The following is a 25,036-nucleotide window of genomic DNA, read 5'->3' on the forward strand; positions in this document are numbered from 1 at the left end:
TGATGTTTTATCGTGTTTTTACTATTCTGCTGGGGAGCCACCCAGAGCGGCTGGAGCAACCCAGTCAGAAGGGCAGCCTACAAATATAATCATCATCATCATCATCTTTATTCAGCTTAACTGCTGATAATCTACTGCAGCTGCTTAAACCTGCAGATGTAGAAAATAGGGGATAAAAAGCCTTGCATGGTGTGCTCTCTAATCTAATTCATTCTCTGAAATCTACAATACTCCAGATACATTTTAGCATGTATTTTACATTCATTTAAAGACCAATAATAGGATCTTGTTAAGTTTATATATATAAAAAATGGAACTACCCTATTGTTCATACAGATGAAGAAAAGCGAGAGTGACAAATGTTTGTATGAGGAACAGATGTGAATATATTTATTGCAGCCCAACTTGGATTCCACTTTTAATCTCACCTATACACTTACATTCTCTCTGTAAATACAGAGTTAAGAGTAAAAATGTAATACATGTTGGGCTGCGGTAAATATATATTCTAAAGAACTCCAGAAAGTTTTCTTTCCTGTGCATATACCAGTCTAGGATTATTAAGTGCTAACATGTGGGACAGATATATTATGCAACACAATATACTACGTATGTTGGAGCCTACAAGCAGGCAAAACAAGGCAAGCATGTGTGCAATTTAGGCAACTACAAGTATGGACCTGCAAAAATAATAATTAAAATTTCAACTTCTACTGGTTCCTTCAGGAAGTAGCTCCCCTAGCACAACATTTGAGTTAAATCCCCCCAGCATTCACATTCCAGAAGGGTTTGTTCCTTGAACACAGAGAAGCCATTTGCAGATATGTTTAGAGATACAGTGGTACCTCTGGATGCGAACGGGATCCATTCCAGAGCCCCGTTCGCATCCTGAAGCGAATGTAACACGCGACTGCGCGTTGCGTTCCACCGCTTCCACACATGCGTATGATGTCATTTTGAGCATCTGCACATGCGTGAGCGGTGAAACCTGGAAGTAACATGTTCTGTTACTTCCGGGTCGCCGCGAAGCGCAACCCGAAAACGCTCAACCTGAAGCGTATTTATCCCGAGGTATGACTGTACGTCCTGAGTCAGGTTTGTATGGACAACAGATTTAGCTCCAGTTCCTCCTGCTCCATGAGCTATATGTGCAGAGGATGTGCAAGCATATGTACTTACTTAGACCAGGGTGTTTCACTCAATGGATTCAATACTGGGACTAGCTCCTTGAACTGGAAAGAAATGTGCCAGAGCAGAGGGGCTACAAAAGCTGTATCACAATTATAAACTCATTACACAGAAAGAAGGTTAACAGAGGTCAATAGACCTTAATTCTACATACTATGTAAGTACCTAAACATGCATGCTACCATCAATGCTCTTCCATGTTGGTGTAATTTTAAAAGGGAATGAAATTACACTAATTGCTTGGTCTATCTCTTGAGCTAGTATCCCTCTTGTTTGGATCTTGTTTAGAGATAGAATGCCAGGTGCACTGGGTAGCCTAGCAACAGTACAAGGCTGAAAGCCTGGCTTGCTGACTCATCCATCCTCACTTTAGCTCAGGAATGTGTGTAATTGCAGAGATGGGTATAAAAACCAAGACTGCATTGCATTCGCTGTCTGGGGGCAACGGGGGGGGGGGGAGAGTCTATGAGAAACCATGTTTGGTGGATTTTACATAGCAGTGTGAGCTAGCATGGCAAAGTGCTAGTGGATCTCTCTGTATATTTGCTTCTTTACTTCTTTACTTCTTAGAACTCTATTATAGTAGTAATCGTGTTTAGCTATGTCTTGACACAATGAATACTTTAAACTCAACTGAGTGGGAAAGGGGTTTTCTTAACTGGGGTTTCTGGAAAAGGCTGACTACTAAAAAGCAGAAAAACTCTGGTGTTCTGCTGGAAGACCATGCTGGTGTTGTGCACTCTCTGCTGATCACACTGGTTGTGGTGAAGCCCCAACAGATAGTGGGCCCACGTCTGGTAGGTTATGGGCCAAGTCATAACACTCTACAAGTCATAACACTCCATAATCTCTAATCATGTCACTCTAGTAAACCAAACTTCTAAGAAAACAAGGAAAAGCTAGGATAACTATTGGAAGGCATGTTCAAATAGCTAAAGCAGAATTTGCAATGTTTTCCCCATTGTTCTGATGTTGCTTTTCTGATAGTTTTATTACTTGTCTTTAAAGTTAACGGAAGACTCACCCAAAATGTTTAATGCCTCTCCTTAACTGTGATACACTGAAATGAAGATAGCAGTTAGTTTGGAGACAGCACTGCTTCAAACATACACAGCATATTTAGACAAAGACCCCTGTGTATTCAACTGCTGATGCACATCTTCTGAATATTTAAACTTCAACCTCGCTTTTATCTGATGTGGCCATCATCGCTGCGATTCATTCAAACATTCATATATATTTTGCTCAGCAACTCCTCAGGGCAGTATTAACTCTGTATATTATGATTGTAGATTCAATAAGAATTGTCCCCAAGTAAAAATCTGTGTAGAAGTAAGTCACTGGATAAATCTGTCAAGAGAAGCCACTATCACTTACTAAAGATCCTAGTTCATGGGACTCTTAGACTGTGTATATATGAAACACAGGTTTTCTGGGAAGGCATAATATTTTCAGAGTCTTGATACATCTGTTCAAAAGTTTATAATTTCAATTACTTAATACTGCTAAACTCTTTGGATTCGGAATGCAAGCTGCCTCTTTATACTTGCTTAATGCTTCAAGACCAAAACGTTGTTGGAAAAGTCTAATACTTGCCTTTGGCTTTTGTAAAATAAGCCGGAACATTTAGTGTAATTCAGGGGTAACACATTCAGTAGAAAGATTATATTTACTCAGCAGATTTATCACCAGGAAAACTGCCTCCTTCCTCCTAGCTCAAGCAGAGCCTTATAAACTGTTGGGCTAACAAAGAACCAGAACACTGCTTTAAAACTATATGCAATACCTTAAGATCATCAATATTTTTTTTAAAGGCTTTCATTGTTTTCTGGTGTTTTTTGTTTTGTTTTGGTTCTTTTACTTGCATGCTGGATTCTGAGCATTTGATACTGTTACTGTATGTCAACTTCTTCCATTACCACCAGAACTTAAAAAATAAATAAATCAACCTCTGGTCTACAGTTTGCCTACATAAAATCTGTCATGATTGTGTGGGGGCTGGAAGGCATGCAAAGCAAGCAAGACTTTAACGTATCATGAAAGCAAGCAGATGTTTTCTCATATGCAAATCATGCTTCACTTCTCAGGCGCTGGTAACTAGGACAAAAAGCACCTTATTTTGTGAAGATCCCCCCCACCCCCAATACACACACACACAGAATGTCATTTACTCTCCGATACAAAATCAAAACGAAAGGAATTGTTTGATAAAGGAGGCCAGTCTCTTTCATGACACATAAGACATAACTGTACTGAAAATGATTAGCTCTGAAGAAAGCTATGGTGTAATCTTCACATACTTCTTCGGTGCAATTTTTAAAGTTTCCACATAATAAAATGCTGCATATAATACAGTTAGTATAAAAATATAGTATATCCTCTACAGTAAACTGAATATTTCATGTTTATAATAATTAGAAGTGTATCTATCTGTGATGAATGACTAGTGCAAATGACTAGGGCAATCCCTTAACACAGACCTATTTTACCAGTATTCATCCAAGGTAGGCAGTGTCTTACATTTCAGATCTGCTGGAGCCCAGTATTTTCAACAACCATTTTTACTAAGCCCATTTTAATTTTATCTGTAGATAAAAAGTTAGCTTCAGGGTGCATTTCCACTGAGTTAACTCTTGAAACCTCTTTTCAAGTTCTCTTAAATAGCCAACTGTTATTTGAAGTTACCCCATTCTACTCCTTTCAAGTTCTCATGTACAGAGGATTCATGAAAATGTCAAGACTTTCACTTTGCAACTTTCTTGCTTCTTCTGAATGTCTCCATGCTTGTTCCAGAGTGGAAATTAGACTCCGCCCCTGTCCTTCCTGTTGAATTCCAGAATTCTTGCAATCCTAGCATGAAATGAAAGGCTGATAATTTGCTGATTTGTTTACACAAGTGAGAAAAAATAGAAAAGGGGAAGGGTGTTTTTCCCACCCAACATGGAACAAGAATCCTCTTCCTTCTCCAATTTTTCCATAATGCCGAAAGAGACTACAAGTGTGTCTCAAATTAAAATAATCCAAACATGCAGTCACTGGGAAAATATGTTATTGCTGAAGCCGGCAGTACTGCAGAACCCTCTCTAATTATCAAACTAGCTTCCACAAAGTCATCCATGACAAGCAGTAAAGTAAATGAGGGGGGTCAAAAACTCTCTGCAAAGTTGGGAAGCACTGAAGAAACTATAAGTCTTATTCTTTACAGTGCCCCAATTCCTTGACAATTATTTTTGGCTGTACTAAGTGAATCTCTAATAGTAATAACATAAACTTCAATGAGTTGTAATGGTACTCTGTCCAAGCTTCAACCACAAGTTTTATTTCTTCTTTTCAAAAACCAGAAGACCAACTAACTAGGCAGCATAATAATAAATCTTTAAATTAGGAACAAACAACCCACCTTTTGTTGCCAATATTATCTAATATTAGGACTCTACTGTGGGTCTATGAATGCATGAATATTCTTTATCACTGCTGTAGCATCTCAACAAAGGAATTCTGATGACTATCAAACTGAATACAAACAGGAATTTTTGAAGGTAAAGCATTAATTTATCCTGTTTCATGCACCAAATCACCAGCCATAGCTATCGAAACACCAGGTTTTAAGAACATTTGCCATTTTAAATATGAGATGCATTTCTAGCTCCTTTGTAATTGGATTACTACCATATTTTTTATCCAAGAGTCTGCTCTACTATCAATAATGATTGCTGCTAATCTGATTTTGGTTTCAATTTGTCAACCAGATACTATACTACAGAGTTATACTATAACAATATTAATATAGAATCATATCCATCGTCAATTGAAATTACTTAAATTAGCATATATGCACAATTTAGATTTTCCAATCTTATATGGGTTATCTTCCTTTTTACTATTTGGAGGAGGCTCAATGCTTACAAAAAATAGCACAGCTGAAAAAGCCAAACTTGCCTCATCTCTTGATAAAATAAAATGTTAATTATTCATTGCAGCTTATGTGGTCAATGTATTATATTATTATTTGCTTTCATATTTATTTAATACTTTCCACCAACCTCTACCTTAGCCTGTCAAAACTTTTGAGCACCATGAAAATGTGAAAAGTTTACCAATTTTGAGACAAAAAGGTTACAACAATATTCTGTAGGCAGAGGGAAATGGTGCCTTCCTACCCAAAGGCCAAACCACCTAATATTGTATTGACATTTTCAACAGCACCTGTGATTAGATTAGATCAGATCCAATTTATATATGACTTCCCTCAAAAGGCATCCCAAAACAATCTGCAGGGGAAAGATACAATATACAATAGAAATCCACTGAAGTGAAATACAGTGGTACCTTGGTTTACAACCATAATCCATTCTGGAGGTCTGGTTGTAAACCAAAACAGGTTGCAACCCAAGGCGTGCTTTCGCCAATGGGGCCTCCATATTTTTTTTTTTAAATGGGTTGTAATTCAAAAAAAGGGACACACACTTCCAGGTTTGACATGGTTGTAATCCAAAACGGTTGCAATCCAAGGTACCATTATATACTAAAAGTGTTCATCCACAAAAATCACCCAACTGCATAAAGTAATAACTGCAGCCACTTAAGGATCAACAACAAAAACAAATGACCAGAAGCCAAACAATTAAAGCTGTCCAAATGCCTGGGCATAAAATTAAATAAATCTACATCCTTCTTCTGGCACCAAGCAAGGCTCCCTGGGGAAGGAATTCAACAATCAGAAGTCACCACAGAAAAGGCTCATCCTCTCACTGCCACCTTCCAAGCATCTGTTGGGGTAGGTACATGAAGAATTGTATTTCAAGAAATAGTAAACAACTCTTGTAAAAATAAAAAAGACATTTCTTAGACTTCCAAGCAGGATCAGCAAAGATTCAGATACCACGAACTTCCAGGCTGCTTATTACTAGAATAAAGTTATCATTCCTTGCTTATATAAGGAATATTTAAACAGAATTGCTATATATGGTGTTTTGACCTGGTTTCTACATCACACTAAACTATGATTAAAGCAAACAAGGATTCAATGTCTACAAGCAGTGTGGTTGTGCACATTGCTAAAAAGCCCACACTTCACTCTTGCCCCACTACTGTATGTCTTATTGCTATGTGTGAATCTGGGTTCAAGTTTTGTTTCCCCAAAGAAAACCACAAGAAGGGAGCAAAAAAAAAACCACAAGCTCAAGATTCTAGTTTGTTTCTTCCCCAAGCACAACATCAGCAGGAGCAAGGAAGGAGTGAAACATATGCTTTAAAGCAACGTGCACCAGAATGTTGTTCATGTACAATAAACCAGCCTTTAAAGATTAATATTTCCCAATGGGAGGCATTCCATGTAAATCAAAATACTACACGTACACCATGTAGGTAGGTAAAAGGTAAAGGGCCTCTGGACAGTTAAATCCAGTCAAAGGTGACTATGGGGTGCGGCGCTCATCTTGCTTTTCATGCCAAGGGAGCCACTGTTTGCCCACAGGTCATGTGGTCAGAATAACTAAACTGCCACTGGTGCACGGAGGACAGTGACAAGTGCCATAATGCACTGAAACGCCACTTACCTTCCCACCAGAGTGTTATCTATTTATCTACTTGTTCTGGTATGCTTTTGAGCTACTGGGTTGGCAGAAGCTGGGAGAGAAATGGGAGCTCACCCCATTGCGCAGATTTGAACCGCCGACCTTCTGATCAGCAAGCCCAAGAGGCTCAGTGGTTTAGAGCACAGTGCCACCCACTCCCTTTTTACACCTTGTAGTAGTAGGATGGGACGATACTACATAGATAGTACATTTTTTCACCAAATCCAAAGTCATAACATTTTCCTTAAAACATCTAAAAAGACTGACAAAAGTCTCCTTGATTATCCCATCCAGCTGTAACAGGCAGAGGTAGAATGATAATAAGGCAAAACCATATGTTCAAGTATGTCGTCATAATATACATTGTAATGTGATTGCAAGACGGCTTTAAGTTATTTAACAGTCAATAATTTTGGAAGCTGCTTCCAGGGCATCTGTTCAAGGTGGGTTGTACTCACATTTTAAGTTTTTGAGATTTACTCTGGTCATGTGTGTATAGATGCTTTCAAAGTTTCTTAAAATGGTTCTAACAAGTAACCAGGAAACTCTTACGCTCTTACAAATTTTCACCATCTAATCTCAAGGAAATAATATTCTTGATTTTGTGCAATTCAGTAGTGAAGGAAGTGACAATATACCAGAAAGACCTACTTAGAAGGAAACTGGTCTATAACCCAGAGCATCCAAGCGTGAAGGGAAACGAGTCAGGATTTAAATATCACCTCTTATTTTTTGATGGATTATAAGGCTTCAGAATTTCAGTTTAAGGACTTCAATGGGAAATCAGTCTGTACAATTATTGGATGACCAATTTTTATTAAGCAATTAGTAGAGAATCTGTTTGCAGGGCTTATATAAAATAAGCACTGGTTACTACAATTAACCCTGTGTTAATCATGCTCACACTAGCCCGTTTACCTTAGGGTCAAAGCCTTAAAAAAAAGGGGGGGGGTTCAGAAAGCATGAAGTGTTCTCTTCAATCCACTCAATTCAGTTCACCCTGCCCCCTGGTTCACATAGCATTATGTGGCTACTTACGTTTGCTCAGTTCTCACCAAGTTGTTTTTGTGACTGTTTTTTAAAGAGTTTTAAGAGTTCTGTAACCCTTGGGGTTCCTCAAAACCTGCTTATACCTTCTGCTTATGCATGGACAGTGCTGTTTTAACTACATAAGGATTGGCACTTAAGAGACTGAGTTCATTATTAGCACATGGGATGATGGCAATCTCTGACTCCATACTTAACACGTAGTAATTCAAAGAAACAAGCTTGTAAAGTTTTAATAAAGAAGAACCTTGTAAAACAGTACACTTGAGGGGGGATGATTTCTCTCAGCCCTGATTTCATTCAGGGGGATAAGAAGAACATCAACTACTATCTACCAGTTGATTACATCTAGCCTGCCATATTTCTTGCCCTCCAAACCCAAAATACTACTGACGGTATTCCAAAGCAATTCTGCATAGCACAGAAAAAACTGACATGCTACAAATTAAGAAAAATAATAATGGGTTGTTCCAGCTATAACACAATTCCTTTATGACACCATTTTGCTACTTAATTCTCGCTATAGTCTTTTAGTCCGAACAAACTTGTAAGGACAGATTGTGTCCAATAGCACACAGTGAGCTTCAAGGTCAACTGTTGATTTGAAAGATTGACTTCGCATTAACCAATATTCTCTGCACATGCCACCAGAAACCATAGGCTAAAGCATTTTCTGAACACAATTCAGTTGTTGAAAATCATTACACACACATGTGGTACATAGTGACCATCTAGGGTCTGGTGCTCCTATCTTACCTTGTTTTTGCCCCTTCTATTCAGTGAGGCTTAAAATGTGAAAGACGCACAACAAAAATGACATTCTCATTGACTACTAATTCTCCCCTCCTTGTTCTTCATGTTGCATTTGTTGCACATAGATATAAATCAGCATTTTGCTTTTATGTTTTTAATAAATCTTTAAAATTTAACTTAAAATGATTAAAACTAACCACTAAGCTTCTCTTATAATAGCTTAATAAAATGTCTGGACATAAGCAGTTTGGCCCAACCATTAGGGATTAAAGTGAACCAATCTCTACCAGATACACAAGTTAAATGAAATTTTTTCTATTTTAAAAAACCAACAATTCCCCATAACATGAATATTTACATTCTACCTACCCAACATGGGCATTTCATTGTCACATGAAAAAATGGAACTGCTTTTGTCTCTCAAATAGCTACTAAGCCTTACTTTATCAATCATTGGATATTTCGTTTTTTGTTTGAGAGGGTGGAACTAGGGCAGGAGAGAGAGTGAAGCAGAAAGTAGTAACAATCGGGGGAAAGGTAACTAACTGTACATGTTCTTATATTCCTGTACTTAAGATGCAATCACTCACTTGCCAGAGAGTAAATTCAATGAGACTTATTTCTTAGTAAGCAAGATTGCACTGTTAACCTTAAACTGTCATGGATGCCCATTGTAAAAAAGGCCCAATATGGTTAGGGGAATATTTTAAAAAACATTACCTCTACAGGTTAAAAATGGAAACATTTTTACAGTGAGACAAAAATATGTTAAGTGTAAACAGTACTTTATTTAGTAAATTAACATGGTTTAGTGGTCAGATTTAGGAATTGTTTAGGAATAGTGTCGATTTAAATCAGCATCATTTCTTGCTCATTTAGATAACTGTGATTTACCGTATTTTTCCGTGTATGAAGACTAGGTTTTTTTTTACCAAAAAATTAGGTTTAAAATTGGGGCTCGTCTTATACACGGATAGTGCTGAAGGGTGTTTTCTTAATTTGGAGTCCCCAAAAATAAGGGGCGTCTTATACATGGGGGCGTCTTATACCCGAAAAAATACAGGAAATCAATCCACCCTGCTTTGAGAGTCATGAACCCCTTTTGGAAAACCCATGTCTAAGCAATTTGATCTTTTTCACTGTTCTAGCATTTTATCCGTAAAAGAGAATAATCTGCCTCAGATTGTTTATTTTAGGAAAATTTTAAAATGCAATGATTGTAATACGGGCGCAGATGCAACATTGAACAGATATTGTTACCCTCAGGACTCATTGCCTGAAATATGATCCAGAGTCTGGAGAAACTAACGTATCAATTTGGTTCAACAAAAGCTGAATTGCAATACAAAATTATACACCAAAATGAGTTTTTTTCCACCTACTGCTCTTGAGACCTTCTCTCCCTACAAGAACAGCAGGGAGGAATCAGAGGTTCAGGCCAACAAAAATAATTAGAACAGCCTTTTCATCCAGCATTCAGCCATCAGATTGTGCACTTCTTACAGAATCATGCACATTTGTACTTGCAGTGCTTCAACCCACAGCATTTTACAAGGGTTTCTGAATGTTATGTAAATGTTAAAAAAGGTGACCCTTTCATGATTTGAAATACAGAAAAAATCCTGTGTAACAATAAGATACCTTCCATATATTAGAGAAAAAGTAGAGGGCCACTGTTTAAGATGAGGACCACTGTTTAAGATGCTGGAAGTTTTTCCTTCCATTTGTATATCTTAATATTAGGTAGCAAAACACCAAGGAATGAAATGGCATAAACAACTGCCAAGGGTAATCTTCCTTCAAGTCCAATGCCCTAAACCTCCTGTGTCAGCACATAAATTCACAACACAGTCTCAACTGCCCTCTAATTAATGATTATTTCTTGACTTGTCTCAATCAGAAACTTTAAAAACTGAAAAAGGTGTTCCCCAAGCGCCCACTAATCATTCTGCAAGACCCTTTCTTTGCTAATAGAAGGAGGGCTTTCGGAAAAACAGTCCTCCTCTTTGGTGAAGCAGTGGCCTTTTGACTCTACAACATTGAATAGCTATTCAATCACAGCTAAAATGTCAGCCTCCCTCCATTAACCCCTTCAACCCCTTCTGGCAACAGCAAAGTACACAGTCCAGAATAGCTGGTTACTCAGAGAAGCCAATTCCAGTTATCTTAAGAGTTCTATCCACATACTTTTAAGTATGTTCTGAATTTTACTAAACAGGATCTTTTAGTTATAATTCACACAGATGTCTGTTCCCTGTGTAAGGGTAACTACATTATAGGGCTGTAGTCTAGCACATTGCATCCTCCCAATTGATACAATCATCTCATACTGAACTGTGAAGCACAGTACCGGTGCTATGAACAACTGAAATATCACAGAATTTGCCTTGCATCGGATCAGACAATTGGTTCATTCTGCTCCATATTTTCTGCACTGGCTGACAACAGTTCTCTTTGGCTTCTGGTAGGCTGAGAAAGAAATCCCACCTCAAATGCCAAGTCTTGAACCCTGGATCTTTTGTATGCAAAATATGTGCTTTACCCCTTAGCTATGACACTTTAGTTACATGTTGGTAATAAACATCATCAGTTAAGTCACCAAGCAAGTGTTTTCCCCTCAAATTTGCCTTGCATCCTATAATGTTAATGCAGTCTTTAAAACAGGCTGATTTACCAAGTAAATGTTCATACACCTCGAGTATACTAGCTTGCTGCTTTGGGGTAAACACAAAAGAACAAACAGCAGTCTACAATCAATTGGTTTGGTATTTTCAGTTTTCATTAGTTATATATTTTTTCGCATTAGAAAAGAGTGCAGCTTACATCTGTACATAGGATTCTTACCCACCAAAGCCACCTGCTTTTGTTAAATTACCACCTTTCCTGAGATAAAACGTTTAGTTTGTTTCACTGTAGCATTTAATGCAGCATGGTAGAACTTCATAGTGTCTGTGGGATACAGCATGTGGTTTTTAAAGGCTGTTTTTAAGGGGACAGTAGATGCTTAATTTTAACTGGAGAAAAGGGGAAATTTAACATGTTAAGATGACTAATATATAGCTGCACTGTAACTGCAAATGTAGCACACAATATTGAGCACCAGCAGCTAGTATGGTGCAGAGGTGCAAAACCATCCTATCAACACCAGTATCACTACTATGGTGAATTCATGATTGCGTGGAGGACACCATCCAGTACTCACATATAGTATTGGACTCCGTGTACATGTAGCTCTGATCTCTGATACTGAGAGTTAAAAACAGAGGGATTGGAGATCAAACCCCTGCTCAGCCATAAAGCTGACCAGGTGGACCGAGGCCATTAACTATCTCTCTCGCTATTTAACCTGTCCCATTAGAATTCTTATTTGAACTTCACAGCCATCATCCTGAACTCCTTGGACCAGGCATGTCCAAAGTCTGTTTGGGGGGCCTAATCCGGCCCTCCGGTTGGTTTAATCTGGCAGTTTATTTCCTGGGGTAAAATTCTAAAAAACCCTCAACAAATTCAATCCCAGAAAAAAGCTCAACACTTTCAATCCTAAAAAAGGTCAAAAATCTTGGTTGGCCCTCATGGCCCTTCACTTCATCAAATCTGGCCCTCTTTGAAAAATGTTTGAATGCCACTGCCTTGGACAAAGGTGCAATCAAACAACTATAACTTTAAGAACTATGCCTGAATTTGCTCTTCCTTCCCCATTCCCCTTTTCCTTTTTTTCAAGACTGTAAGCCTCATGCAGGTACTGTCTTAAATTTTTACGGATATAAAAGCCACTCTGAGATTTTTTTTTTAATGGGGGGGATGATTCATCATACATAGTGCAAGCAGCTGGGGTTTGCAGCACAACTGGCTAGCAGGTAGGGGGCCTGTGAACCCATTTACATCACAGTCAGGCTGTGCTCTTGCCTGATTCTTCCATTCAATGTTGCAGCATGTTCTCTGGCTCATTAGAACAGATGCAAAACTACACCAAGGCACTTGAGCAGCAGAAGGGATGAATGTATATGCATTATTTGTATGTGTGTGGCATATGACTTATGGCAATGTACCATATTTTGGAGTTAACTTGTGGCATGCTTTGGTTTTAAGTTCTGCCTGCAATAGGCAAAAACATTACTGGCACTTGCAAAGACCTAGTAGAATGAATCGTTAGGAATAAACTGCACAGTTCACTGCACACAGCAAAAATAAAGATGCAGAAGAGGTAGAAGTATGCAAGAGCAAATGGGAAGAGGGGCGAGCTGGTTGAAAAGAAAAGGCAACAGGAATAAGCACCGACTGGAAGAAAGGGAGGCAGAAAGATTCTTTTTTCAAGTTTTTAGAAAAGACAAGACATATCAGTAAATTTTCAAGCAGTGCAACTGATGGCTTCATCTCTGCATTTCTGGATTTCCTGGCCAGTGTTTCAGCAGGTAAACTCAGCTGCTGAGTTGGAGTGGGAGTGGGAGTTGTGTTAGTGAACCTGTTAATGCATAATAATAGCATGTAAAGTTGGTGTCTGACGGCAACATAGTATAAACTTGTTTCATACCTATGGAGGCATATCAAAATGAATATCTAGATTTTTTAAAAGGCGTATCAAGGACTTTCACAATTATCCTTGAGTGGAAGCAGATCTCCAGACTAAGCCAACATGCAACTGATCATTTTATTTGTAGTTAACTTCTGGAGTTGCCAACATGATGTGAAAAAGCACCACAGCACCCCAAAGGCATGCAATGGTTCCCAGCAGGTGATCTACTCTCCTCTGCGCTGAATTGCTCATCAATTACTCTCCTGACTGCCCAGTCCCTCCTTGCTCAGCCTTCAATGTCTGCACCCACTCCATTTCCTTTCTGATTGGCCAAGCTTTGGAACCCACAGAAAAGGACAATGAGAAAAAGCAAATGAATCAGTGTTAAACTAGTATGCCTCTGTCACTGCTAGTAACGTGAGGTGAGAATAGTCTCTGGAGAATATTCAAGAATATTCTCTGCTAGAAAATTCTCCGGAGAATATTCTCCACAAACTGTAAATTCTGTGTCGTCAACACAGCAGCTTTAAATGTACATAACTCTTTAATTGAGAATATTCTCCAAAAGATTATTCTCAAGAATTTAACATCATTAGTCACTGCACAGAAAAAGTATGCTTGTGCAGAAGGGACTGTGTGTGGCTAGGATAAACAGAACAATTATACATAAGTCTACTCAGAAGAAAGCCCCACTAAGTTACTCCGATGTGAGTATGCTTTTGATTCAAGCCTTAGGAAAGAGGGGGACAGATGAAGATAGGAGAGTAAGACAGGACTCCTTCACTTTTAATACTTTCTAGGAGAAGGAATTTCAGCAGATGTTGCTTGTCATGGAACTTAGGCAACTGTCCAAGATTCAGGACTACTGTTAGAAACTCAGATATATAAGCTACCGGTAATTTCCAAATGGCACCTCAGTTACAGTTGCCACAACAAAATATCTAAGAACCGTTTTTTTCTGGAAGGAATAATTATTATTATTATTACTATTATCACTATCATCATTTCTATACTGCTTTATATTTTAAAGGAAAAAAATTCAAAGCGGTTTACAACACATTAAAACGTCAAATAAAACAATCCAGAATAAAACAAATTCAAGCTTCAAGGAAAATATTTCAGATCCTTGTCTTAAGTGACGTTTTACTTTTCCCGTATTTATTTACCTGCTTAATTTGTATAGCTGCCCCACAGCAGAAGTATTCTAGAAAGCTAGTGTGGTGTAGTGGTTCTAGTGTCGGACAAGGACCTGGGAGATCAGAGTTCAAATCCCAACTCAGTCAGGAAGCTCAATGGGTGACCTAGGACCAATCACAGCCTCCTAATCTACCTCACAGGGTCATTGTAAGGATTAACTGAGGAAGTGAACCATGTACTCATTGGCGAAAAAGGTGGAATATAAATGCAATAAATAAGCCCTTCTGCTTACCTGCTTAAGAAAGCTGGGCGGGACAGCCAGATGGGAAATGTCAGTTGCCTACCTGGCATACAGAGATGTCCCAAGTGGTCACAACTGGACCTACACCTGTTGCAAAACACACCTGGCACCTGGGGAATTTCTCATGCTGTTCAGGACCTGTACTTTGCATCTGGCCACCCAAGAGGTGGATGAGAAATGCAGAGTAATCTTATGAAGTTTTACTCAGACCTAAATCCCACCAAGTTAAATGGACCTTACTTGCATATAAGAATGCATAGGACTGCAGCCTTGTGTTCAGTTTCATGGGCAAGTTGAACACCACCAGTGAAATTGGTAGTTTACTATATGAAGTGGGGCCAAATATTTGCTTTTTGGCATTTGGGGCTGAGACCCCATCTGTGTCATATATTGTCCATTTTGACTGGGCACACTTACCATGGCAGCCATTTTGTGGTGGGGCCCACAAGTTTCTCAAATTTCCAAATGCACCCATGTGTCCAAGGAGGTTTGTGACCGCTGGTAACCTCATCTTTACAATAATGTTGTGGGAACAGCTACGTAGTTAATTAGTGTCTTGGTCAATTCTTTTAATACTAATCATCATTAAACAAATCATATAATAGGTATCTCTTCCCGTGCATGAAGTTGAGTTATAAGTTTCACTATAATTGCTTTTGAATATCTTTTGAAACATGTAATATCTTTTGAATTATACTTTATGTGTTAAAATTTTAGATGGTTTTTTTTTTACAAAAAAGATTTTTCAATTAAATCAAGTAAGTTGTTATGATAGATATAATTTTCTTTTCCCATAATGTGTTTCAACAATGTAGTTCAAAAAATGAACCAAACAGATTCCTTTAGAAGACTGTGTAAAAGAAATTCTCAAACATGTTTGAATTTACTAGTTATGTTACTCATTTATTTATTTGTTTGTATTTCATGTATTGTGTTTCTTGTATTACCTTGTTCTGATGGAAAACACCCTGTAACTATTTTGGCAAAGGGTGGTATAGCAACATCTTGATAGACAAATAAGTAACAGTATCAGGTACAGTGGTACCTCAGGTTACAGACGCTTCCAGTTACAGACTCCACTAACCCAGAAATAGTACCTCGGGTTAAGAACTTTGCTTCAGGATGAGAACAGAAATCGCGCGGTGGCGGCGGGAGACCCCATTAGCTAAAGTGGTACCTCAGGTTAAGAACAGTTTCAGGTTAAGAACAGACCTCCATAACGAATTAAGTTCTTAACCCAAGGTACCACTGTATATCCACCAGAAACCAACAAGCAATATTGTAGTTGCCAATCCCCTGCTGAATGATGCTGCTTATTCAAATAGCAGCAGCCCAAAAGTCTAACAAAATATTAATGGTTTAATATTCTGGTTAATAAAGTGATTATTAAAATCACAGTTCCTCATTTTAGACATAAAAGAGAACGGTATTATAAGCTAAGCATGATTGGTGTTCCAACAGGCAAGAGGCATGGGAAGAGATAAGAAAAGAGCATGAGGCTGACAGTCATTCCTAGTTTCCTCAACTATGGTTTACCCACCCAGGAACGTACATCCAAATGTGGCTACAAGCCACAATGAGTCTGTCCTACCTTCACTGCTAGAGGCAGTATGCCTTTGAATACAAATTACTGGGAACTGCAAGCTAGGAGAGGGCCAGTGCACTCAGGTCCTGCTTGCAGGCTTCCCATAGGCATCTCTTTGGCCCACTATGAGAATCAAATGCTGCACCAGATAGACCTTTGGCCTACAGGGCTCTTCTAATGTTCTTTGGATTGCACAGGAAGCAAATTAAGTAACAACAAAAATATAATTTAGCATTTCAACTAACTCTGGCCCAAAATCATCTAGTACTGCTTTCACTGGTACAACTTCTACACACCTGAAGGGTTGAGGGAGAGGGAAAATAGAAATGCAACTCCATAAATGGCAATGTGAACTGGTAATTTCAATGAAATCCAGATTGCAACCTTTTGGCACAATGCAGAAAAAAAACCCTGAAGCTCTACTGAAATGAATTCAAGCCATACACACACTTAAGTATTCAGGTTAAAGTCCTGAAATGGACTTTGGACATGCCTGCTTTAGGTATAAGAACAACATACTCTACCAAGTTTTTATATATCACTAGCCAGCTGTACCCTTCTCTCAAAGAAGCTGACTGGGCCCCAAACCAAGGGTGGACTTTGGTAATCTTTCATAATATGGCACCCTGTGTGAGCCCAAAATTTGGCACCCCTAAATGGATCTTCTCAATTATGGATCTTCTCAATTTTGTGCCCCCTGAGCTCGGCAACCTGTGGGACAGCAACCAACCACCCACAGCCCTAACACTGATGCTGCCCAAACACACACACTGATTACATTCAATCTAGCATATTGTATGCCTCTAATGAAATTTCAGGAACTTCAAATCTGCTCAAGATTTGACTACTAAGATGTTAGTAGAAGCCTAATAGTTTGCTCATGTTACAATCAAATATTATCTGTTTGACTGATTGTATTTCCTGTTGGTATTCTAATCAAAGCGCCAGGCATCAAGTACTATGCACCCTCATCATCCATCCCTGACTATTGATCATGCTGGCTGGGGCCCTGGTGGAAGTCCAAAACCTCTGAAGAGCACCAGATTGGGAGAAGCAGCCCCAGAGTGCAGGATCCAAATCAATGGGTGCAGATGACATGAAATGGGATTTCAATTAATTGTCAGGAACTTCCTAATGAAACAAGCTGTCTGATAGTGGAACAGACTGCTTAGAAAGCGGCTATTGTAAGTTTAAGCAGAGGCTGGATAGCAGCCTATCAGGTATGCTGTAGCAGATTTCCTATATTTGGCAATTGCTGGACTGGATTACCTTTAAGGTCCCTTCCCATATTTAGCTTTTCTCTTAATGTTTTTATGTTGACCAGATGATGTTTCATTATATATTCAATTTTCACTGTTCTATAATTGTTCGCTGTACTGCTCTTAAATTGCTGGTTGTAAGACATCTTGTAAGGTCTTTAGGTTGTATCAAATTTAAGAGTTTGAAATTAACGGTCCCAATATGTCCATTATTTTCAATAGATGTTCTCTGAGCAGACCATTGGGGAAAACCTTTTGTCCTAAAAAGCAAAGTTAAAATGTTTTAAACAAATAAGCTGTAAATAAAATTAATTAATTTGGGATCTTGAGCTATGGCCAAGATTGCATTTAAGCAAGTTTCCCAGAATTTTATTTTAAGCAAATCTTCAGAAGATTAAATGTATTATATTATTCCAATGGGTGCTTGCTCAAATCATTTTCAGAGGAACGTCAACAGTTCAAGAGTTGGGTGAAACCATTCTGGTTCTTACATGAACAGCTTTTTCTGTATTACTAATTTGGCTTATCACACTTGACGTATTTATTTAGGACCCACTCTAGGTCTGGTCGTAATTTGTTTTAAACTGTTTTACTTTTGAATTTTACATTGTAGTGACCCACCTTAGGACCTTCTGGTGAAGGAAAATAAATCTAAAAATATCCTCCTCCTCCTCCAGTGGAACAAAAAGGGAACATTCCAATCAACTTCTTAATTGCAAAGCGCTCATCTATATTAGTTCTATTCATCAAAACTCCCAATATTTATTGAGATTCTGCAACATGTTCAAAAGTATTGACTATTTAACCACACACAATGTTTCAACCTTAGGAAGAGCACTACCTAAAAAAAAAAGTGTGGTGAATAAGTTTATAGTGTATATGTGTTGATGTTCTGCTCTTTGACAAGAACAAAATGTACTATAATACAAAGGAGATAAATTATTCTTTGGTACAAGGTTGTAAGATTATACAAAAATGTAAGCTAACTTTTATTGGCCTATCTCTTGACTCACATGTTTTCCTCTCAAGTGAGCACCGCATTGCCTATTCAAATCAGTGATGAAAACCACCCTGCAAGGTAATATGTCCCTCCCCCCTCCTCACATTTCTAGCATTCCCTACTGCTGTTATATGATCCACTAGTTGCTGCATGTCCCATAGTCAGCTAGTCTTCCTGCAGGCTACGCCGTCTAGCACAAGATGACCTGTGTTCCAGTCAATACAACTTGTAGAACATTCTTAAGTTATGTCACGAGGCAGGAACACAAAGATCCAAGGTGATCTTAAACACCAGAACAGAACTTCTGGTGCTTACTGCTTTGGTCACCTACCAACCAATTATTCCACTTCCCAAAAAGCGAAACATCCTAAGTGGCCACTCTCCACTTACTCCAACTTGTGCCCAGCGTCAACACTACAGTATTGACCAGAAATCTGCCCCTAAAGCTCTTCCCTCCTCAAGAACCAGAGCTGCAACCAGGAGCTAACACTTGATAGCTCCTGCAACGGCTCAGTCCAACTCAGTCCCGCTATTTTAGGCATCTACTCTGATTCCGCCTCGGCCAACCCCCTCGGGGATCAGCGCTACCCCCAAATGGCCTCCCCATTTCCGCCTTCCACCGCCTTGGCGTTCTCGCCCGCCGCCGGTTTTCACGGCCGCCACCCCCGTGTCCCCGCTATGTGGGCCCTCTGCCTCCCCCGGCTCCTCATCCACGGCGTCGCCCGTGGCACACAACCCACCCACCCCCGGAAAGCGAGGGCAGCGCGGTCGACCCTTATCTCGCTCAGCGCCGCCGCCCGGCCGAGAACGAGCCGGGGAAAGCGCGCTCGAGGGCGGGAGGGAAGGCGGGCAGGCCCCGCGCGGGGGCGGGCGCACGGCGGCGGGCTCCGGGCCCAGAGAAGGCACTGGCGGGGTTGGCGAGGCGAGGCCGCCCCGTGGGGCCGCCGCCCTTCCATTGTCACCCCGGCCCCGCAGGGAGGGAAAAGAAGGGCCGAGCCGGGAGGGGAAGAGGGCCGCCACCCGGGAGGAGCCACCTCCTCGGGCGAGAGCCGCCCGCCCGCTCGCTCCCTCCCTCCCCGCTCTCGCTCTGGCTGCCGCCCGCTGGCCCGGCCCGAGAGTGTGAGCGAACGAGCGAGGGAGAGAGCGCGAGCGGGAGAGCGAGAGAGAGAGCGGGCCCGCTGCCCCCGCCCCTCGCGCCTCCATCTTGGATCTCAGCCTCGGAGCCCCCCTCCCTCCGCCCGCGCTGACTGCGTTACCTCAGCTGGGCCAGCGCCCCCGGGAATCCTACGGTGCCACGGGAGAAGGGTCCAGGCGGGCCGGGGCCAAGCCGGGCCGGAACGAACAAGCGGCGGTGCCGGGGGCCGCACCTCAGTAGAGCCGCAATCCTAAACCGCCATCTGGCGGCATTTCCTACCCGCCAATGGCGCAGCCGCCGCCGTCGCCAACCAGACCCAGCGCGCCTCCTGCCGGCCGCGTCCGCACACTACTCGAGCAGGCCCCGCCCGGCGGGGAAGGCGCCCAAAACAGCTTTCGCGCGAAAATGTGCGCGCGTGCGCGCTACTTTTCTGGCCCCGTTCACTCACCGTACACCTTTTGTCTGCGCGCGCAGCGAGTCCACCTCCGGACGGAAGTGGTCTACGTGACACTTCCGTCCTGGCAGGGGGTTGGTCGGGCGGCCTCTCCGCCATTTTTATGCGCGCCTCCGGGTAGGGTTAAGGCGCGTCCCCGAAGCGCTCCAGTGTTTGCGAGCTGTGCTGCTGCTCGCGAGCTTAACAGCAGAGGGAGCCGACAGCTTTATGGCTGCGCAAGTGGATGACGGGCCCAAAGCGTTTAACGCAGACGGAGAGCTATTTATTTTTAATCGCTGTTATAATGTGATTTACAGTTCATGAAACGCAGGATGCGTACAGAGAAATTAAATATTTACGATCGTTTCTTCTAGCAAAAGCCATATTTAGGGCATTTCGTTATTCGTTTAAACTGCAAGTGAAGAACTTCTATTTTTAGCAGTTTCCCGCATTAATTTCAAACGTTTTCATAAAAAGTATGGTTTGAGGGAGGGAATCAGAAATTGTCCCAGGTGACTGAGCTAATAACTACCAAGGAAATAAAGAAGATATTTTGGGAACATGACTATACCTACCGAAGGCTGGGAAATGATTAAGAACAGATTACTGTATATCACTCAGGCTTTGTGATCAAAACCCAATATTCTGTCCTCAGGTTGATATATTTAAAATGATACATAGAACCGATAACTGCACTCCTGGCATGTTGTATGCTGCAGCCCGGTTAGAATATCACCTGTAAATAGGGTCATATTTTATTTAGTCTCCCCCTCCCCCAGTAACTTACAATAGTTGTTAGAATATGTTTTTCCTCTAACCATGGACAGCAAAGGATTGGATGGTGAGGAGGGAGAAATAGGTCAGGCTGGTGTAGAATCAAGAGCTCCCACACACCTCTTCCTCTTGCCTCCATCTGCTGCTCCACTGTCTCCCAGGACCAGGCAAGGATTGGGAGGAGCAGAAGGTTACATGCAGGTGCAGTCTACACCTGTTTGTGTGCAGTTCAGATGCAGGAGATACAGGTAGATACATAAGCCAAGGTCAGCAGCAGAACCTCTGTTGCAGCAGACATAGACTGGTGGACATGCCTTTACCTAACTTGTAAGTGTACTTTTAACAATAAATAGAATTATCTACTCTGCACATTCTGTGCCTGTCAGCTTCATGACGCCCTTACACAATGTCATTAGCCACCATTCCCAACATTGCCCCAACTAGAGGCAGTCCAATATATTTTGCTGCTCCACAATTGACTGTTGTGCACTCCAATCCAGTAACTATATAAAGATGCGGGGCACAAACCTTGAAGCATGCACAGCCTTGTATAATCTACAACTTTCACCCTGGAAGGGATTCTCTCTCTGATCACATAATCATGTGCGACCAGAAGGAGGAGGAGTATCAGGAAGAATGGAATAAATTTAATGATTATTTAGTTGCCGGTAAATTTGTTAAGTTAAACTAACTGGAAATAGCTTGCAGATACTTAATGGGCTTAGGATTTTATCTATGTTAAGTGATGAATTAATATGTTTAATTCTATAAGGTGAAGATTTAAGGATGTTAATGTTTAAGTTAAATTTCATAAAAATTGGGATTTGGAAAACCGTTAAAAGGACATGCAATGAAATTCAACCAAGGGGAAGCGAGGAAGTCACTTAACAAAGTTAATAACTAATTTTTAACAAGGCTATGATTTATGTTTGTTTTGTTTGTTTATCTTGTGTGTGTATTTGTTTGTTTATAATATTGTGAAAACCAATAAAATTTTTGGAAAGACATAATCATGTGCTCTAATAGCAGCCACAAAAATACTGCTGCTGTGAGCAATTGGTTGTGTTGCTCAGCTAGCTGTGGATCCAGCAGAGTCCCAGACATTATATACTGAAAAATAAGTAGGGTTTGTATGACTCAGTTGTCAACTATTTTTTCCCTTTCTTTTTTCCTTGTACTGCTTTGTACATTTAACAACTTAAAGTGCAGGTTGTGGGGAACTCGGGCACATGCACAGTTGTTAAAAGATGCATTTTCACATTAAGATGTCTTCCCCACGTTACATGTTTGCTGTGGGAAACCAGTATACATACAGCAAACACATTTGTCACATAGAATATGGAACTGCTCTTCGCAAGTGTTTTATACAGATTGCTCTTGGACCAATCTCTTCAGGCATTATTCACACAAATTGAAAGTCTTATTTAAATCAGGGAGGCTAACCTGTAACCTTCAATATGTTGTTAGACCTTCAGTTCTGATCAGCCACAGCCAGCATGACCAATTGCCAGAAATGATAGCAGCTGTAATCTAACATCTGGAGTACCACAGTGAAATATACTCGGAGTCAAGTGTGAATTTCATGCTGTTTATTCAACTCATAGTAGCAATGAATGCAACTTTCCCCAAAACGTCTAGCTATACAGTATATACATTATTTACACAATGGGCACCGTGTGATTGGTTAATTCCGGGCTGCTCCTGCAGGCCAGTCAGGCTGCTGATTCACTTCCACCTGGAGCTGGATTGGGTGGTTCCTGCGGACCAATCAGACTGCTGCATTCTGGATCCTATTGTTCTAGGATGCAGCTCAGTACATAACACCCCTCCCCTCTAAGTTCCAGTTCTGCCCGGGAGGTTAGCATTCATCCATAGTCCTCAAGGTATGCCAGCCACCTACGTATGCGTTGCAGCCTGGGGTGTTCCTTGGTCAGGGGTTCTGTTTCTGGCTCATGTTTCAAGGCTGCTGGTTGTGATGGGGCTGTTTGGTCTGGTGCAACTGGCCCACTTGGCTCTGGTTCCGGTGTCCTTTCAGCCTCCGGTGGCCCCTCTGTACTTACTGATTCTGCCTCCCCTGCCCACCCCTCCTGCTCTACGGGCCTCACTGCTCAGCTGTCCCCTTGGGACCCCTGTGTCCCACCCTCCTCCCGGTTTTCTCCTGGGAATCCTTGCCGTAGCTGGTAGCAGTGGCGGTGCCAGCATTGCCCCCCCTCTGTTAGTACTTCATATGACACGGGACCAGTCACCCTGGTCACTGTGGTGGGTATCTATGCTGGGCCTGCCCCAAAATTGTTTGTGTACACTGGATCCTGGGCCACAAAGGTCCAGGGGTTCCTGCCTTTCCCCACCACTACCTCATCCTGAGGTAGTTATGTGTGGTGGCTAGGGGTCAACGGAGAGATAGAGGCCTGGGTCAAACACTGCCAGACCTGCCAAGAATCACACCCAGATCCCCCAAGGGCCCCAGTCCAGTCCTGGGAGTATGCCCGAGCACTGTGGTCATGCCTGCACGTGAACTTCGCTGGCCCCTTCCAGGGAAAAACATTCTTCATAGTAGTGGACTCCTACACCAAATGGCTGGAGGTCACACTGGTACCATCCACTACTACGGCCGCAGCCATCTGGGTACTAAGTAGACTGTTTGCAACCCACGGGCTCCCTGACACCCTTGTATTGGACAATGGAACAGCATTTACGTCAGAAGAATTCCAGACCTTCACAGCGCAGAACGCCATCCGCCACATCCACTCAGCACTATTCCACCCCGTCACCAATGGAAAAGCAGAGTGTATGGTGCGGACCACCAAGGATACACTCTGCTGCATGACACAAGGGGACTGGGAGTACTGCCTCGCCGCATTCCTTCTAGCACAGCACAACGACTGGCCAGAGCCCAGCTGAACTACTAATGGGCCGGCGCCTCGCAATTAGACTGGACCACCTTCACCCCGACAGAGCTCAGGATGAGGCAGGGGAGGCAGAATCAGTAAGTACAGAGGGGACCCCCGAGGCTGAAAGGACACTAGAACCAGAATCGCGACGGAGCGGGCCAGTTGCGCCAGACCAAACAGCTTTGTCACAGCCAGCAGCTTTGGAACACAAGCCAGAACCAGAACCCCTGACCAAGGAACACCCCAGGCCGCAACGCATACGTAGGTGGCCGGTGTACCTTGACTACGAATGAATGCTAACCTCCCAGGCAGGACTAGAACTTAGAGGGGAGGGGTGTTATGTACTGAGCTGCATCCTAAACAATAGGATCCAGTATGCAGCAGTCTGATTGGTCCGCAGGAGCCACCCAATCCAGCTCTGGGTGGAAGTAAATCAGCGACCTGATTGGCCTGCAGAAGCAGCCAATCAGGCTCCTGGATGAAGTGAATCAGCAACCTGATTGGCCTGCAGGAGCAGCCCAGAATTAGCCAATCACATGGGGCATATTGTGTAAATAATGTATATATAGCTAGATGTTTGGGGGAAAGTTTCATTCATTGCTACTACGAGCTGAATAAACAGCATGAAATTCACACTCGACTCCAAGTATATTTCATGATGGCAACCTCCAAAGAAATTGGAGAACAAGGGCAGAGGCTTTTCTTAGGCCCTCCCCCAGCCCTACAGAGGGTAGGCCTTTTCCCATCTCACCTCACTGAATACCATTGTCATTTTAGGAAGGAGAAAAATAGGCCAGGGGTGCTGTTTTGTGTGTGAGATTGGGCTGATGCTGAGAGAAGAAGACACAGAGTGACTTTACCATGGTTTAGGCAGGCGGTATCCCTGGAAACCTAATGGAGAAACAAGATGTATTGGAGTGTTAATGCTGTGAGCCCTTCCATCCTATGTTCAGGTTGTATATATGTATAAAATAAATCCATATATCCTGAAGACATTACTATCTCCAGCGACTTTCATTTCAAGAAAACAGAACCCTGGGTAAGATCTGGGAACTCTGGAGTCTCTCGCCATTTGAAGACAGGGGTGCATACAATAGAGCCATAACAAATTGTTTTATTTGCTGTTTGTTTAAAAAACATTTAAGAGGTTTATACTTGAACTGAGAGATTTCCCTTATAAATTGTCGGTGAAATGTATCTCTGCCAGTGAAACAGATACCATTGACTGAATGTATTCATCCTACAGCAGCAAGGTGAGAAGATGGGGAAGCCCACTTGCACAATAATGAATGTTGTTTTTACCTGATGGAGCAGCATGTCCATATTGTAGCACAGAAAGATTAATCTAGAGAGATTATTCCAAGAGAAACAGTTCACTGCAAATGGATTAATACATTCTTTAGAACCATCATCCTACAGAAAAGGGAGAGAAGGGAAGCAGGGC

General features: G+C 41.6%; 1 protein-coding gene across 3 annotated transcripts in view; it reads right to left on the reverse strand.

Annotated features, from left to right (window-relative positions):
* Positions 1–19,980, reverse strand: part of STAG1 (STAG1 cohesin complex component) — a 104,961-nt gene extending 84,981 nt beyond the window's left edge. Inside the window, exon 1 of one of the 3 annotated variants that reach the window (XM_083443191.1) lies at positions 19,943–19,980. The gene's annotated coding sequence lies outside the window, so the exon portion shown is untranslated. Of the gene's footprint in view, positions 1–19,615 lie in introns of all 3 variants that reach the window. The other 2 variants (XM_083443190.1, XM_083443193.1) reach the window with 2 other exon arrangements.
* Positions 19,981–25,036: the final 5,056 nt, after the last annotated feature.

This window comes from Podarcis tiliguerta (assembly GCF_965153285.1).
Source record: "Podarcis tiliguerta genome assembly, chromosome: 5".
Classification (NCBI taxonomy): Eukaryota; Metazoa; Chordata; class Lepidosauria; order Squamata; family Lacertidae; genus Podarcis; species Podarcis tiliguerta.